Source organism: Schistocerca gregaria, chromosome 5, assembly GCF_023897955.1.
Source record: "Schistocerca gregaria isolate iqSchGreg1 chromosome 5, iqSchGreg1.2, whole genome shotgun sequence".
Classification (NCBI taxonomy): domain Eukaryota; kingdom Metazoa; phylum Arthropoda; class Insecta; order Orthoptera; family Acrididae; genus Schistocerca; species Schistocerca gregaria.
The window spans coordinates 573,819,405-573,833,756 of NC_064924.1; the positions used below are offsets into that span (position 1 = coordinate 573,819,405).

Here is a 14,352-nt window from a genome sequence, read left to right on the forward strand (position 1 = left end):
TCAACAAGAACAGATTTTCTACTTACTATCTACAGTTTACATTCTTTTTTTTGTGTATGACGCTGTCAGAAGCAAATATGCACCAGGAAGGACTTTCATACTACTGGAAGTGTTTTTTAGTGCTATGACAAGTCGTGGAGCAGCAGAATATCAATCCTACAGTGTCAAGTTGCTTCCAAGGAATTTTTGGTACACATTCAAAGTGTTACATTTACTAGTATAGCTTTGCCATTGTAGTAAGTAACGACTATGATTACATACATCATCCAGTTTCTTAGACTTTTTCTTTAGCTAGAGAACTGGAAAAAGAACTTGACTGCCACATTTGGCAAATTGCACGGTGTTATAAAATTTCTAGTATCGTTATCTTGAACAGAAGAAACAAAGGTTTTTTTTAATTATAGGCAGTGGTCATGTTCATCTGTGAAAAATCTCCCAGGAAGTATTAGACAAATGTCAATTTTTAATGTGAAAAATCCTTTTAAGAGATTAGTTACCTAGCTTTGCAGCACATAAGGAATGATTCACTTCAGCTGAATAAAGATCGTCCAAATACTCCCCCCCCCCCTCATCTACATCTACATCTACATGACTACTCTGCAATTCATATTGAAGTGTTTGGCAGAGGGTTCATCGAACCACAATCATACTATCTCTCTACTATTCCACTCCCGAACAGCGAGCGGGAAAAACGAACACCTAAACCTTTCTGTTCGAGCTCTGATTTCTCTTATTTTATTTTGATGATCATTCCTACCTAGGTAAGTTGGACTCAAAAAAATATTTTCGCATTCGGAAGAGAAAGTTGGTGACTGAAATTTCGTAAAAAGGTCTCGCCGCGACGAAAAACGTCTATGTTGTAATGACTTCCATCCCAACTCGTGTATCATATCTGCCACACTCTCTCCCCTATAACGTGATAATACAAAACGAGCTGCCCTTTTTTGCACCCTTTCGATGTCCTCCGTCAATCCCACCTGGTAAGGATCCCACACCGCGCAGCAATATTCTAACAGAGGACGAACGAGTGTAGTGTAAGCTGTCTCTTTAGTGGACTTGTTGCATCTTCTAAGTGTCCTGCCAATGAAACGCAACCTTTGGCTCGCCTTCCCGATAATATTATCTATGTGGTCCTTCCAACTGAAGTTGTTCGTAATTTTAACACCCAGGTACTTACTTGAATTGACAGCCTTGAGAATTGTACTATTTATCGAGTAATCGAATTCCAAAGGATTTCTTTTGGAACTCATGTGGATCATCTCACACTTTTCGTTATTTAGCGTCAACTGCCACCTGACACACCATACAGCAATCTTTTCTAAATCGCTTTGCAAATGATACTGGTCTTCGGATGACCTTACTAGACGGTAAATTACAGCATCATCTGCCAACAATCTAAGAGAACTGCTCAGATTGTCACCCAGGTCATTTATATAGATCAGGAACAGCAGAGGTCCCAGGACGCTTCCCTGGGGAACACCTGATATCACTTCAGTTTTACTCGACGATTTGCCGTCTATTACTACGAACTGCGACCTTCCTGACAGGAAATCACGAATCCAGTCGCACAACTGAGACGATACCCCATAGCTCCGCAGCTTGATTAGAAGTCGCTTGTGAGGAACGGTGTCAAAAGCTTTCCGGAAATCTAGAAATACGGAATCAACTTGAGATCCCCTGCCGATAGCTGCCATTACTTCGTGCGAATAAAGAGCTAGCTGCGTTGCACAAGAGCGATGTTTTCTGAATCCATGCTGATTACGTGTCAATAGATCGTCCCCTTCGAGGTGATTCAAAATGTTTGAATACAGTATATGCTCCAAAACCCTACTGCAAACCGACGTCAATGATATAGGTCTGTAGTTAAATGGATTACTCCTACTACCCTTCTTGAACACTGGTGCGACCTGCGCAATTTTCCAATCTGTAGGTACAGATCTATCGGTGAGCAAGCGGTTGTATATGAGTGCTAAATAGGGAGCTATAGTATCAGCGTAATCTGAAAGGAACCTAATCGGTATACAATCTGGACCTGAAGACTTGCCCGTATCAAGCGATTTGAGTTGCTTCGCAACCCCTAAGGTATCTACTTCTAAGAGACTCATGCTAGCAGATGTTGGTGTTTCAAATTCTGGAATATTCCATTCGTCTTCCCTGGTGAAGGAATTACGGAAAACTGCGTTCAATAACTCCGCTTTAGCGGCACAGTCGTCGGTAACAGTACAATCGGCACTCGGCAGCGAAGGTATTGACTGCGTCTTGCCGCTTGTGTACTTTACATACGACCAGAATTTCTTCGGATTTTCTACCAAATTTTTAGACAATGTTTCGTTGTGGAACCTATTAAAGGCATCTCGCATCGAATTACGTGCCAAATTTCGCGCGTCTGTAAATTTTAGCCCATCTTCGGGAATTCGCGTTCTTCTGAACTTCGCATGCTTTTTCCGTTGCCTCTGCAACAGCGTTCGGACCTTTTTTGTGTACCACGGGGGATCCGTTCCATCTCTTACCAATTTATGAGGTATAAATATCTCAATTGCTTTTACTGCTATATCTTTGAATTTGAGCCACATCTCGTCTACATTCACATAGTCAGTTCGGAAGGAATAGAAATTGTCTTTTAGGAACGCTTCTAGTAACACTTTATCCGCTTTTTAAATAAAATTATTTTGCGTTTGTTTCTGATGGATTTGGAAGAAATGGTATTGAGCCTAGCTACAACGACCTTGTGATCACTAATCCCTGTGTCGGTCATGATGCTCTCTATCAGCTCTGGATTGTTTGTGGCTAAGAGATCAAGTATGTTTTCGCAACCATTTACAATTCGCGTGGGTTCGTGGACTAACTGCTTGAAATAATTTTCGGAGAAAGCATTTAGGACAATCTCGGAAGACGTTTTCAAAACCACTACTGACAGACACAAACACTCCACCACCAATTCTGCCTAATCTATCTTTCCTGAACACCGTCTGAGACTTCGTAAAAATTTCTGCAGAACTTATTTCAGGCTTTAGCCAGGTTTATGTACCTATAACGATATCAGCTTCTGTGCTTTCTATTAGCGCTTGAAGCTCAGGGACTTTTCCAGCGCAACTACAACAATTTACAACTATAATTCCGACTGTTCCTTGATCCAAGCACGTCCTGTAATTGCCATGCACCCTTTGACATTGCAGCCCACCCCGTACTTTCCCGAGGCCTTCTAACCTAAAAAACCGCCAGGTCCAAGCCACTCAGCCTCCGCTACCCGTGTAGCCGCCAGCTGAGTGTAGTGAACTCCTGACCTATTCAGCGGAACCCGAAACCCCACCACCCTATGGCGCAAGTCAAGGAACCTGCAGCCAACACAGTCGCAAAACCGTCTGAGCCTCTGATTCAGACCCTCCACCCGGCTCTGCACCAAAGGTCCGCAGTCGGTTCTGTCAACGATGCTGCAGATGGTGAGCTCTGCCTTCATCTCGTAAGCAAGACCGGCAGCCTTCACGAAATCAGATAGCCGCTGGAATCCAGAGAGAATTTCCTCAGATCCAAAGCGACACACGTCATTAGTGCCGACATGTGCCACCACCTGCAGCTGGCTGAACCCTGTGCTCTTCATGGCATCCGGAAGGACCCTTTCCACATCAGGAATGACTCCTCCCGGAATGCACACGGCATGCACACTGGATTTCTTCCCCTCCTTAGCCGACGTATCCCTAAGGGGCCCCATTACGCGCCTAACATTGGAGCTCCCAACTACCAATAAGCCCACCCTCTGCGATTGCCCGGACCTTGAAGGCTCAGAATGATCCTCTGAAACAGGGCAGGCAGCTGCATCTGGCTCAGCCAGAGACAGTGCCTGAAACCGGTTTGTCAGACGCACCGGGGAGGCTTTCTGATCAGCCTCCGGGGACGCCTTTCGCTGCCTGCCACGCCTTGGAACGACCTCCCAATCAACTACAGGCGAGGGCTCAGCCCCACTGCGGGCAGAAACCGGGGCAACCACAGCGGCAGACCGATCTGGGGACAGACGGGACGAGGTTGACATCCCCGTGATACCCAAGTCCGGCTCCCCACAGTGGTGCCCATTGGCAACAGCCTGAAGCTGCGCGACCGAAGTCAGCGCCGATTGCAGCTGTGAGCGAAGGGATGCCAAGTCAGCCCTCATCCGAACACAGCAATCGCAGTTCCTGTCCATTCTAATCGATGTTGAACAACAGTTACTGAAACACGAGTCCGTGCCTAGATAATGCAAGCGAAACACGCAAAGAATGTATCAACTAACCTGTACAAACGCCTAACGACTGCGCTACAATCTGCTGAATTTACGATTACAGTAACTAAAACTCGAAATTGCACCTCCTATACGAACCTCACACGCAATTTAAATAAGAATCTACCAAGTAAACACTAAAGCGCGATGCTACAACTGTTAAATACTATAATACGCCCTAAATATATGAATTAAACAATGCAAGTACCCAAAAACACGCAAAGAAATTAAGTAACTATCTAACAAATAAGTAAGCTAGGGTTATACGACTTGCTGCTGCAGCTGCTTATCCAAAGGCGGCAGGGAGCACAATTCTTTTGCTAATCACATTCATTAACTGAAAAAAAGCTGTACTCATCCAGTATTTTAAAATAAAGCTACATGGTAAAGTGAGACTCCACAGCAAGAAGCTGCGCCCTGCTCTGATTAGAAGTGTCCATACAAAAATAGTTTTGATTAATAATCGGTGATTTTGGCACTGTTTTAAAAATGCAATTACATACACATGTGGTGGCACGTACAGCTCCAGAAGTCAAGTCACCAACAGCTCAAATGTACTTTTATTGTTTGTTTGTGTGATATAAATTAATGAATTTGAATCCTATTCTGTAGACCTGCTGCCGGCCGTTGTGGCCGAGCGGTTCTAGGCGCTTCAATCTAGAACCGCGCGAGCGCTACTGTCGCAGGTTAAAATCCTGCCTCGGGCATGGATGTGTGTGATGTCCTTAGGTTAGTTAGGTTTAAGTAGTTCTAAGTTCTACGGAACTGATGAGCTCAGATGTTAAGTCCCTTAGTACTCAGAGCCATTTGAACCATTTTTTGCAGACCTGCTCTGTATTTTTCTTAAACGCTGTTGCTGACAAATGAGAAACTAATGCCTTACATTTGTTTCAGTGTGTAATTCAGAATATCAATTTCTAAAAACTGCGTTTACTTAATTTTTAAAATGAATCAACAATTTTTTCTTCTTCTTACTCATACAGGATTTCCATCGCAGCAAAATTTGCGTTAAACAAAGTTGATTGTAAAAGATGAACAATTTTTTCTTCTTCCCACTCATACAGTTTCCACAGCAGCAAAATTTGGGTTAAATATAGTTGATTGTAAAAGATCTGTTTTAAGTTATAAAGTAATAAATTTTCCACAGTACAGAGATACACTCCTGGAAATGGAAAAAAGAACACATTGACACCGGTGTGTCAGACCCACCATACTTGCTCCGGACGCTGCGAGAGAGCTGTACAAGCAATGATCACACGCACGGCACAGCGGACAAACCAGGAACCGCGGTGTTGGCCGTCGAATGGCGCTAGCTGCGCAGCATTTGTGCACCGCCGCCGTTAGTGTCAGCCAGTTTGCTGTGGCATACGGAGCTCCATCGCAGTCTTTAACACTGGTAGCATGCCGCGACAGCGTGGACGTGAACCGTATGTGCAGTTGACGGACTTTCAGCGAGGGCGTATAGTAGGCATGCGGGAGGCCGGGTGGACGTACCGCCGAATTGCGCAACACGTGGGGCGTGTGGCCTCCACAGTACATCGATGTTGTCGCCAGTGGTCGGCGGAAGGTGCACGTGCCCGTCTAGCTGGGACCGGACCGCAGCGACGCACGGATGCACGCCAAGACCGTAGGATCCTACGCAGTGCCGTAGGGGACCGCACCGCCACTTCCCAGCAAATTAGGGACACTGTTGCTCCTGGGGTATCGGCGAGGACCATTCGCTACCGTCTCCATGAAGTTGGGGTACGGTCCCACACACCGTTAGGCCGTCTTCCGTTCACGCCCCAACATCGTGCAGCCCGCCTCCAGTGGTGTCGCGACAGGCGTGAATGGAGGGACGAATGGAGACGTGTCGTCTTCAGCGATGAGAGTCGCTTCTGCCTTGGTGCCAATGATGGTCGTATGCGTGTTTGGCGCCGTGCAGGTGAGCGCCACAATCAGGACTGCATGCGACCGAGGCACACAGGGCCAACACCCGGCATCATGGTGTGGGGAGCGATCTCCTACACTGGCCGTACACCTCTGGTGGTCGTCGAGGGGACACTGAATACTGCACGGTACATCCAAACCGTCATCGAACCCATCGTTCTACCATTCCTAGACCGGCAAGGGAACTTACTGTTCCAACAAGACAATGCACATTCGCATGTATCCCGTGCCACCCAACGTGCTCTAGAAGGTGTAAGTCAACTACCCTGGCCAGCAAGATCTCTGGATCTGTCCCCCATTGAGCATGTTTGGGACTGGATGAAGCGTCGTCTCACGCGGTCTGCACGTCCAGCACGAACGCTGGTCCAACTGAGGCGCCAGGTGGAAATGGCATGGCAAGCCGTTCCACAGGACTACATCCAGCATCTCTACGATCGTCTCCATGGGAGAATAGCAGCCTGCATTGCTGCGAAAGGTGGATATACACTGTACTAGTGCCGACATTGTGCATGCTCTGTTGCCTGTGTCTATGTGCCTGTGGTTCTGTCAGTGTTATCATGTGATGTATCTGACCCCAGGAATGTGTCAATAAAGTTTCCCCTTCCTGGGACAATGAATTCATCGTGTTCTTATTTCAATTTCCAGGAGTGTATAAGTCTTGTGTAAATGCTGTTTTTCTGTGCTAAATTAAGTGCTGATTTTACAATTCTTTTCAAATTTTCGGCACCAGGTCAGAAAGTGAAAATATTTTCATATGAAATGTACTCCCTCATGTCACTTTACCAGAAAAAGATGCGCCTCCATACAGAAAATATAGCCTACTGCAGATCCCGTTAAAAAAAAGGCTGTTTGCCTTACTGTTCCTAGACAGCGGTGCATCTATAACTAACATACAATAATATTCAAACAAACACAGTGGTGGCAAGCTTGATTAATATGTGTATAAAGTGTTTCAGGTATACATTGCTATCCATGTAAATGGTGATTTTTTGCTTTGTGAGAGCGGTAATTGGACTTTGGTTTGGCATATTTTCACTCTGTGGTAAATTTAAGTAAACAGTCTCTATTCACCAGAAGTGTGTAAAGCAGATAACCACACATTGTGCAGAGTGCTTTTTAAGGTTCTTGGAATGCTTACTCTCCAACTCCTATCCTCCTCAATAGTTGTTCTTACTGACAACAAAAACAAGTTTCAGCTGAACTCTGACATACTTAACATAACTCAGAACAATCAAAATCATTTTAATGTGCATTTTTCATTTATACCCCGTATTCTGAGAAGAGTAATGGATTCTGCTGCCAAGGTATGGTATTCAACAAGCTCCCATCTCAAGTAAAGCAACAAATAGGGAATTTATACTAATTCAAAAGAAAACTGTACTTATAAGTGCCACTGTTTATCTGACTTGAAGATCTAGATTCAATAATTAAAAAGTTCTCTTGGTTACTTGGCAGTACGAATGTGTGTTGCAAAGTTATAGGTTAAACAGTAATGCATTGCAAGCAAGACCCAGTTTTTACAGATGTAAGTAACTATTTTGTTTGATAAATTCAAGTGTAATCAAGTTAGTATCAAGTTACAGCAAGTATTTAGTGTAATTGTGGATTCAGAATCTTTTTCTTAAAAATTAGCTTCTTTCTTTTTACTTTAACTAATTAGGTGCTGCAGGAATATAACTCTGCAGTAAAGAGATAGGTATATTAATGTTAATACAGATTGTCTATAATTTGCTTGTTTCCAGAAAGAGATTTTCACTCTGCGCTGATCTGAAACTTCCTGGCAGATTAAAACTGTGTGCCAGAGCGAAATTCGAACTCGGGACCTTTGTCTTTTGAAGTTTGGAAAGTAGGAGACGAGGTACTGGCGGAAGTAAAGATGTGAGGACGGGGCGTGAGTCGTGCTTGGGTAGTTCAGTTGGTAGAGCACCTTCGTGCGAAAGGCAAAGGTCCCAAGTTCGAGTCTCAGTCCGGCACACACTTTTAACCAGCCAGGAAGTTTCATAACAGCGCACACTCCGCTGCAGAGTGAAAATCTCGTTCTGGAAACATTCCCCAGGCTGTGGCTGAGCCATGTCTCCGCAATATCCTTTCTTCCGGGAGTGCTAGTTCTGCAAGATTCGCAGGAGAGCTTCTGTGAAGTTTGGAAAATAGGAGACGAGGTACTGGCGGAAGTGAAGCTATGAGAATGCGGCATGAGTCGTGCTTGGGTGGCTCAGTTGGTAGAGCACTTGCCCGCGAAAGGCAAAGGTCCCGAGTTCGAGTCTCGGTCCAGCACACAGCTTTAATCTGCCAGGAAGCTTCAATTTGCTTGTTGTTACTGTGGATCTTGACTGACTCCACATCCATGAGAGTTCTCCATCTACAGTGTAATTTTGTTAGAGATCAGATCTTGTGCTTTGTATTAGCAACATAATTAATGACCTTCGTATATGCCCAGAGAAGTCCTCTTTCGATCCTATACATGTCACATACAGAGAATCTCAGTTGTGAAAGGCCAAATCCATGCAAAATCCATGCAGAGGTATTTCCATGAGTTGAAAATTAGAATGGATGTTGGTCCCCGCCTGATGAGTGACTAAGATTTTGAGACGACATATCGTTAATATCTACCTCACTAGGCAAGTATAACAACGTTTTGATACAGTTTATAAGTTATGAGCATTTGTTCATTAGAAGAGTTGTGTTTCCAAGTAGGGAAAATTTGCACGTGCTCATAGCTCTTAAGATGTGTATTTTAGAGCACATGTTTACTGGACATTTTTTTCTTATTTTGGTGCACATTACAATTTTCAAAAATATACTGTATCAAAAAGAATCAGTCGATTTAAAAAATCATAACTATTATGTTATTTGAGTCATGTGTGTGAAAAGTGTACTGTTGGATGGAGCAAACTCTCGAGTTTTACTTGGTTCCCACTAGGTAATAGCAGTCTGCGTCCATTTCAGTTCTAGTAACAATAGTGTCAAGAAAACAGAAAGATTTTTGCGTTATACGTTCTGCATAGTGTGGGTCAGTAATAACTGTTCAGTATGACTTTCGTACTAAGCATGGTGTGGATCCTTCTACAGCACAGAGCATTACATGATGGCTTGAACATTTCCGAGAAACAGGTTGTTCGTGTAAAGGCAGATCTCCGGGCCGACCCTGAGTGTCTGACACAGACGTCGAACGCATCCGCTGTAGTTTCACAAGGAGTCCACGGAAATCCTTTTGTAGTGCAGCTCAACAACTCAGTATGCCCCCGATGTCCGTCTGGCATGTGTTGTGTCGACTGAACCGTCGTAATGTGAGAATATGGGGTGTGGAACAATCACATGAACTGTACAACGTGGAAGGGACTCTCCAAATTTTTAATGTGTTTTGTGGATTTTGACAGGAAAAGATGTATGGTCCATTTTTCTTTTTTGAGAACACTGTTACAGGAAGCACATATCTCAATATGCTTCAGAACTTCCTTTTCCCACTGTTGGAGACTGATTCGAACGACTTCATTTACTAACGGCATGTGCAAGTGGGGGGATTTCTATAACAATGAATTATTGAACGATGGATTGGTCGCAATGCACCAAAGGATTCAGCCTTACATTACTGGCCTCCAAGTTCACTGGACCTGTCTGTATGCGATTATTTCTAGTGGGGGTTTATAAAAGGCTGTTTATGTGCCTGCATTACCAACAACAATGAATGTACTGAGACACAGTATAATAGCAGCTGTGGAAGCTGTAACTCAAGGCACACTCGCTCCAGTGTGGGAAAAATCTGAATACCGCATCGACATATGTCGTGCATCTCAAGGGACCACATTGAACACGTATGAAAAGGTATGTAAAAAACGTTTTCAGTTTCCCGTTCATCAAAAAACCAAATTCACTGTATATTTTTATTAGTTTCAAAAGTTTAGATGTGTCAGATGGGATGATTCTGTTTGATGCACCCTGTATATTATGGTTCCTGTCTTGATACTGTTTCGGTATCTGTACTGGATTAATCAAAAGTCAAAAAATATTTGCGCATATTTTCCATAAATAGCTGACATGATACATATAAACGAATTCCCTTTCTCACAACAGCATACGAAAATATGTCACATCTATTCTTCCGCTACAAATGAGGAAAACTGTAAGAGTCAGCTGCACTTAATACAACAGGTAATGATAGGAACTCGGCTTTCTGCCCGAGTCACGTGACTTAGATGTTGGTGTCAAGTCTTAACACGGCAGAGATAGGGAAATGCGCAGTCTATGTTATTCAGTGTGTATCCTAATTAATGGCGTAAACGCATATAGCTGAAAGTACACGATACTGGAAACAAAAAAGTCTCAGTAAACATAGGGCCGAAAGTGCATACCCTAAGAGCTACGAGCAATTTTTCATCTTCGATACTGTGAAGCAAATCTCTTTTACTGAAAGCTCTTTGCTTTCCATATTTTTCGAAATGGTAATGTGCACCAAAATAAGAAAAAAATGTCCAGTAAACATGTGCTCTAAAATGCATACCTTAATAGCTATGAGCACGCGCCCATTTTCCCTACTTGGAAACACATCTCTTCTAATGAACAAATGTTCATAACTTTTAAGTTATGCATTTTAGAGCAAATGTTTATTGGACATTTTTATTGTTTTTGTCCATACTACCACTTCCCAAAATGTGGAAAGCAAAGAGCTTGCAGTAGAATAGATTTGCTCCACAATATCGAAGTTGAAAAATTGCTCGTAGATCTTAAGGTATGCATTTTCTACCTTATTTTTACTGAGACTTTTTTGCCTCTAGTGTACTTTCAACTGTATGTGTTTAGGTCATTAAATATGATAGATCCTGCATATGGTCTACGCTTTGAGACATAATCTCATCGCTAACATCTTTGGAACACAATCATTTGTTACACGTTTCTTTCTTAAGCAAAAGATTCATAGCAACACCGCGACATGAAGTTAGACTGTACTTAATTCATTAAAAAGAAAATTATAGGGTACAGTTCAGTAGAAGGACTGTGTAAAACACAATTTAGTTTCTAGTATATTGCAATACAATGATGTGATAGTAAATTCTGTAACATGATTCGAGTCATATCTCTGTTACAGCGAACAAACGCTGTCAATAGTAAAGAATGTTGTATCACGTTATTAGTCTTCATCTGACTGGGAATTAGAAATGGCCATTCATTCGTAATAGTATCACATGGTAAGCTTGTTTTGATTGTAGATGATGCAAGATTCTTAACGAATAGCAAGTCAAGTATAGTTTTAGGAACAGTTGTTAATGAAATTCAGAAGCCTTTAATAAGGAGCTCCTTCCCAGCTAACACAATATTTTTAAACTTTGACAAAATCACTATACAGGGTGTTACAGAAAGGTTCGGCCAAACTTTCAGGAAACATTCCTCACACACCAATAAAGAAAATATTATGCGGACATGTGACCAGAAACGCTTACTTCCCATGTTAGAGCTCATTTTATTACTTATCATCAAATCACATTAATCATGGAATGGAAACACACAGCAACAGAACGTACCAGCGTGACTTCAAACACTTTGATACGGGAAATTTTCAAAATGTCCTCCGTTAGCGAAGATACATGCATGCACCCTCCGTCGCATGGAATCCCTGATGCGCTGATGCAGCCCTGGAGAATGGCGTATTGTATCACAGCCGTCCACAATACGAGCACGAAGAGTCCCTACGTTTGGTACCGGGGTTGCGTAGACAAGAGCTTTCAAATGCCCCCATAAATGAAAGTCAAGACGGATGAGGTCAGGAGAGCGTGGAGGTCATGGAATTGGTCCGCCTCTACCAATCCATCGGTCACTGAATCTGTTGCTGAGGAGCGTACGAACACTTCGACTGAAATGTGCAGGAACTCCATCGTGCATGAACCACATGTTGTGTCGTACTTGTAAAGGGACATGTTCTAGCAGCACAGGTAGAGTATCCCGTATGAAATCATACTAACGTGGTCCATTGAGCGTAGGTGGAAGAACATGGGGCCCAATCAAGACATAACCAACAATGCCTGCCCAAACGTTCACAGAAAATCTGTGTTGATGACGTGATTGCACAATTGCGTGCGGATTCTCGTCAGCCCACACATGTTGATTGTGAAAATTTACAATTTGATCACGTTGGAATGAAGCCTCATCCGTAAAGTGAACATTAGCTCTGAAATGAGGATTGGCACATTGTTGGATGAACCATTCGCAGAAGTGTACCCGTGGAGGCCAATCAGCTGCTGATAGTGCCTGCACACGCTGTACATGGTACGGAAACAACTGGTTCCGTGCTCCCTAAGACGCCGATCAATTGCTTCGAACGTCTTCCTGTCGGGGCACCTTCGTTCTGGAAATCTATCTCGATACAAACGTACCGCGCCACGGCTATTGCCCCGTGATAATCCATACATCAAATGGGCATCTGCCAACTCCGCATTTGTAAACATTGCACTGACTGCAAATCCACGGTTGTGATGAACACTAACCTGTTGATGCTACGTACTGATGCTAGTACTGTAGAGCAATGAGTCGCGTGTCAACACAAGCACCGAAGTCAACATTACCATCCTTCAACTGGGCCAACTGGAGGTGCATCGAGGAAGTACAGTACATACTGACGAAACTAAAATGAGCTCTAACATGGAAATTAAGCGTTTCCGGACACATGTCCACATAACATCTTTTCTTTATTTGTGTGTGAGGAATGTTTCCTGAAAGTTTGGCCGTACCTTTTTGTAACACCCTGTATACATTTTAGAAATTACAAGCGATATCAATTGAGCATATGTATGAAATAACATGATGTATAGACAGAAGAAGTTGAAAGTGTGAAAGACTTCGGATTGAGAATTTGTAACAGTTCCAGTAGAGGTTGAGTACGCTAAGGCGTAAACCTTAAAGTTATATTGCCATTCTATAGTCAAAACATCTTAAAGGAAGGTCTTGCAACAATGGCTACAAAGTTAGGTACGCCGGAACCAAGGTAGCCCCTGCGGGCCGGCAACCCATGTAACACCCCAGAGAACGAGGTTGTCTATGCCCAAAGGCATACCCAAAAGCACCATGGTAAACACCGGCTATTTACGGCGTGCAGAAAGTATAACTACGCCGAAATCTGATTGGCTGGAGACAGCTATTTAGGGGCTAAAACCAGGCCCGAAGTTCAGTTCACGCCGGATGCTGACCTCGTGTACTGTAACCGTCGAAGATGTCTTCGTCTCAGAATTGGACGGTACTAGTGTGTGAGTGTGTTACCACGAACCCTTGTGGAAAATCTGAAGAGAACTTTTGTTTGCCTCAATTAGGAGACTTATCTCATTATTGTTGTCTTTAGTTTGTATGTTCAATGATCAACCTAGTGAACTTACATCATTAAGAGTTGTATTGTGAAAAACTGCGAATTGTCAGTCACAACATTCTTAGATGTTTTGGTTCGGCGCAGAGAGGATGGCACTATGGGGCATGAAGTGTATAGGAAGCCGACACATACCGATCTGTATTTGCCGGCCGCGGTGGTCTTGCGGTTCTAGTCGCGCAGTCCGGAGCCGTGCGACTGCTACGGTCGCAGGTTCGAATCCTGCCCCGGGCATGGATGTATGTGATGTCCTTAGGTTAGTTAGGTTTAAATAGTTCTAAGTTCTAGGGGACTGATGACCACAGCTGTTAATTCCCATAGTGCTCTGAGCCATTTGAACCGTTTTTGATCTGTATTTACGTGCAAATAGCTGCCATCATCCTGCCCGGACAATGAGTGTTCTCCGAACTTTGACTCACAGAGCGTATATTATTTCTGACGAAAGCAGTCTGCAAGATGAACTTTCCCACTTACAAAGAGTGTTTGAAGACAATGGGTACTCTCCACAATAAATACAGAGGACAGTGAAAATGAAACCGAAAGAGGCAAAAAGAAAGCAAAAGAAGATGAAGAAACCTTTAAATCGATGGCCTTCCTGCTATATGTGGGTAGCCTCTTAGCAAAAATAGGACGCATTCTCGGCAGACACAAAATAAAAGTGATTTATCGTCCTTCACCTAAGACAGCTGCACTCGTGGGCTCCGTCAAAGATGATTTGCTGCTCCTAAAATTTGGAGCTTACAAAATTCTATGTGGATGTTGTCTTTCTTACATCGGACAAACAACTCGTACTGTCCAAGAAAGATGTACAGAACACCAGAGGTAC

The 14,352-nt window shown here is 43.4% G+C and overlaps 1 non-coding gene across 1 annotated transcript; it reads left to right on the plus strand.

Annotated features, from left to right (window-relative positions):
• The first annotated feature begins 8,381 nt into the window (after positions 1 to 8,381).
• Trnas-cga (transfer RNA serine (anticodon CGA)) lies at positions 8,382 to 8,456 on the plus strand. The gene has a single exon. It is a non-coding gene; the product is annotated as a tRNA-Ser (tRNA).
• Positions 8,457 to 14,352: the final 5,896 nt, after the last annotated feature.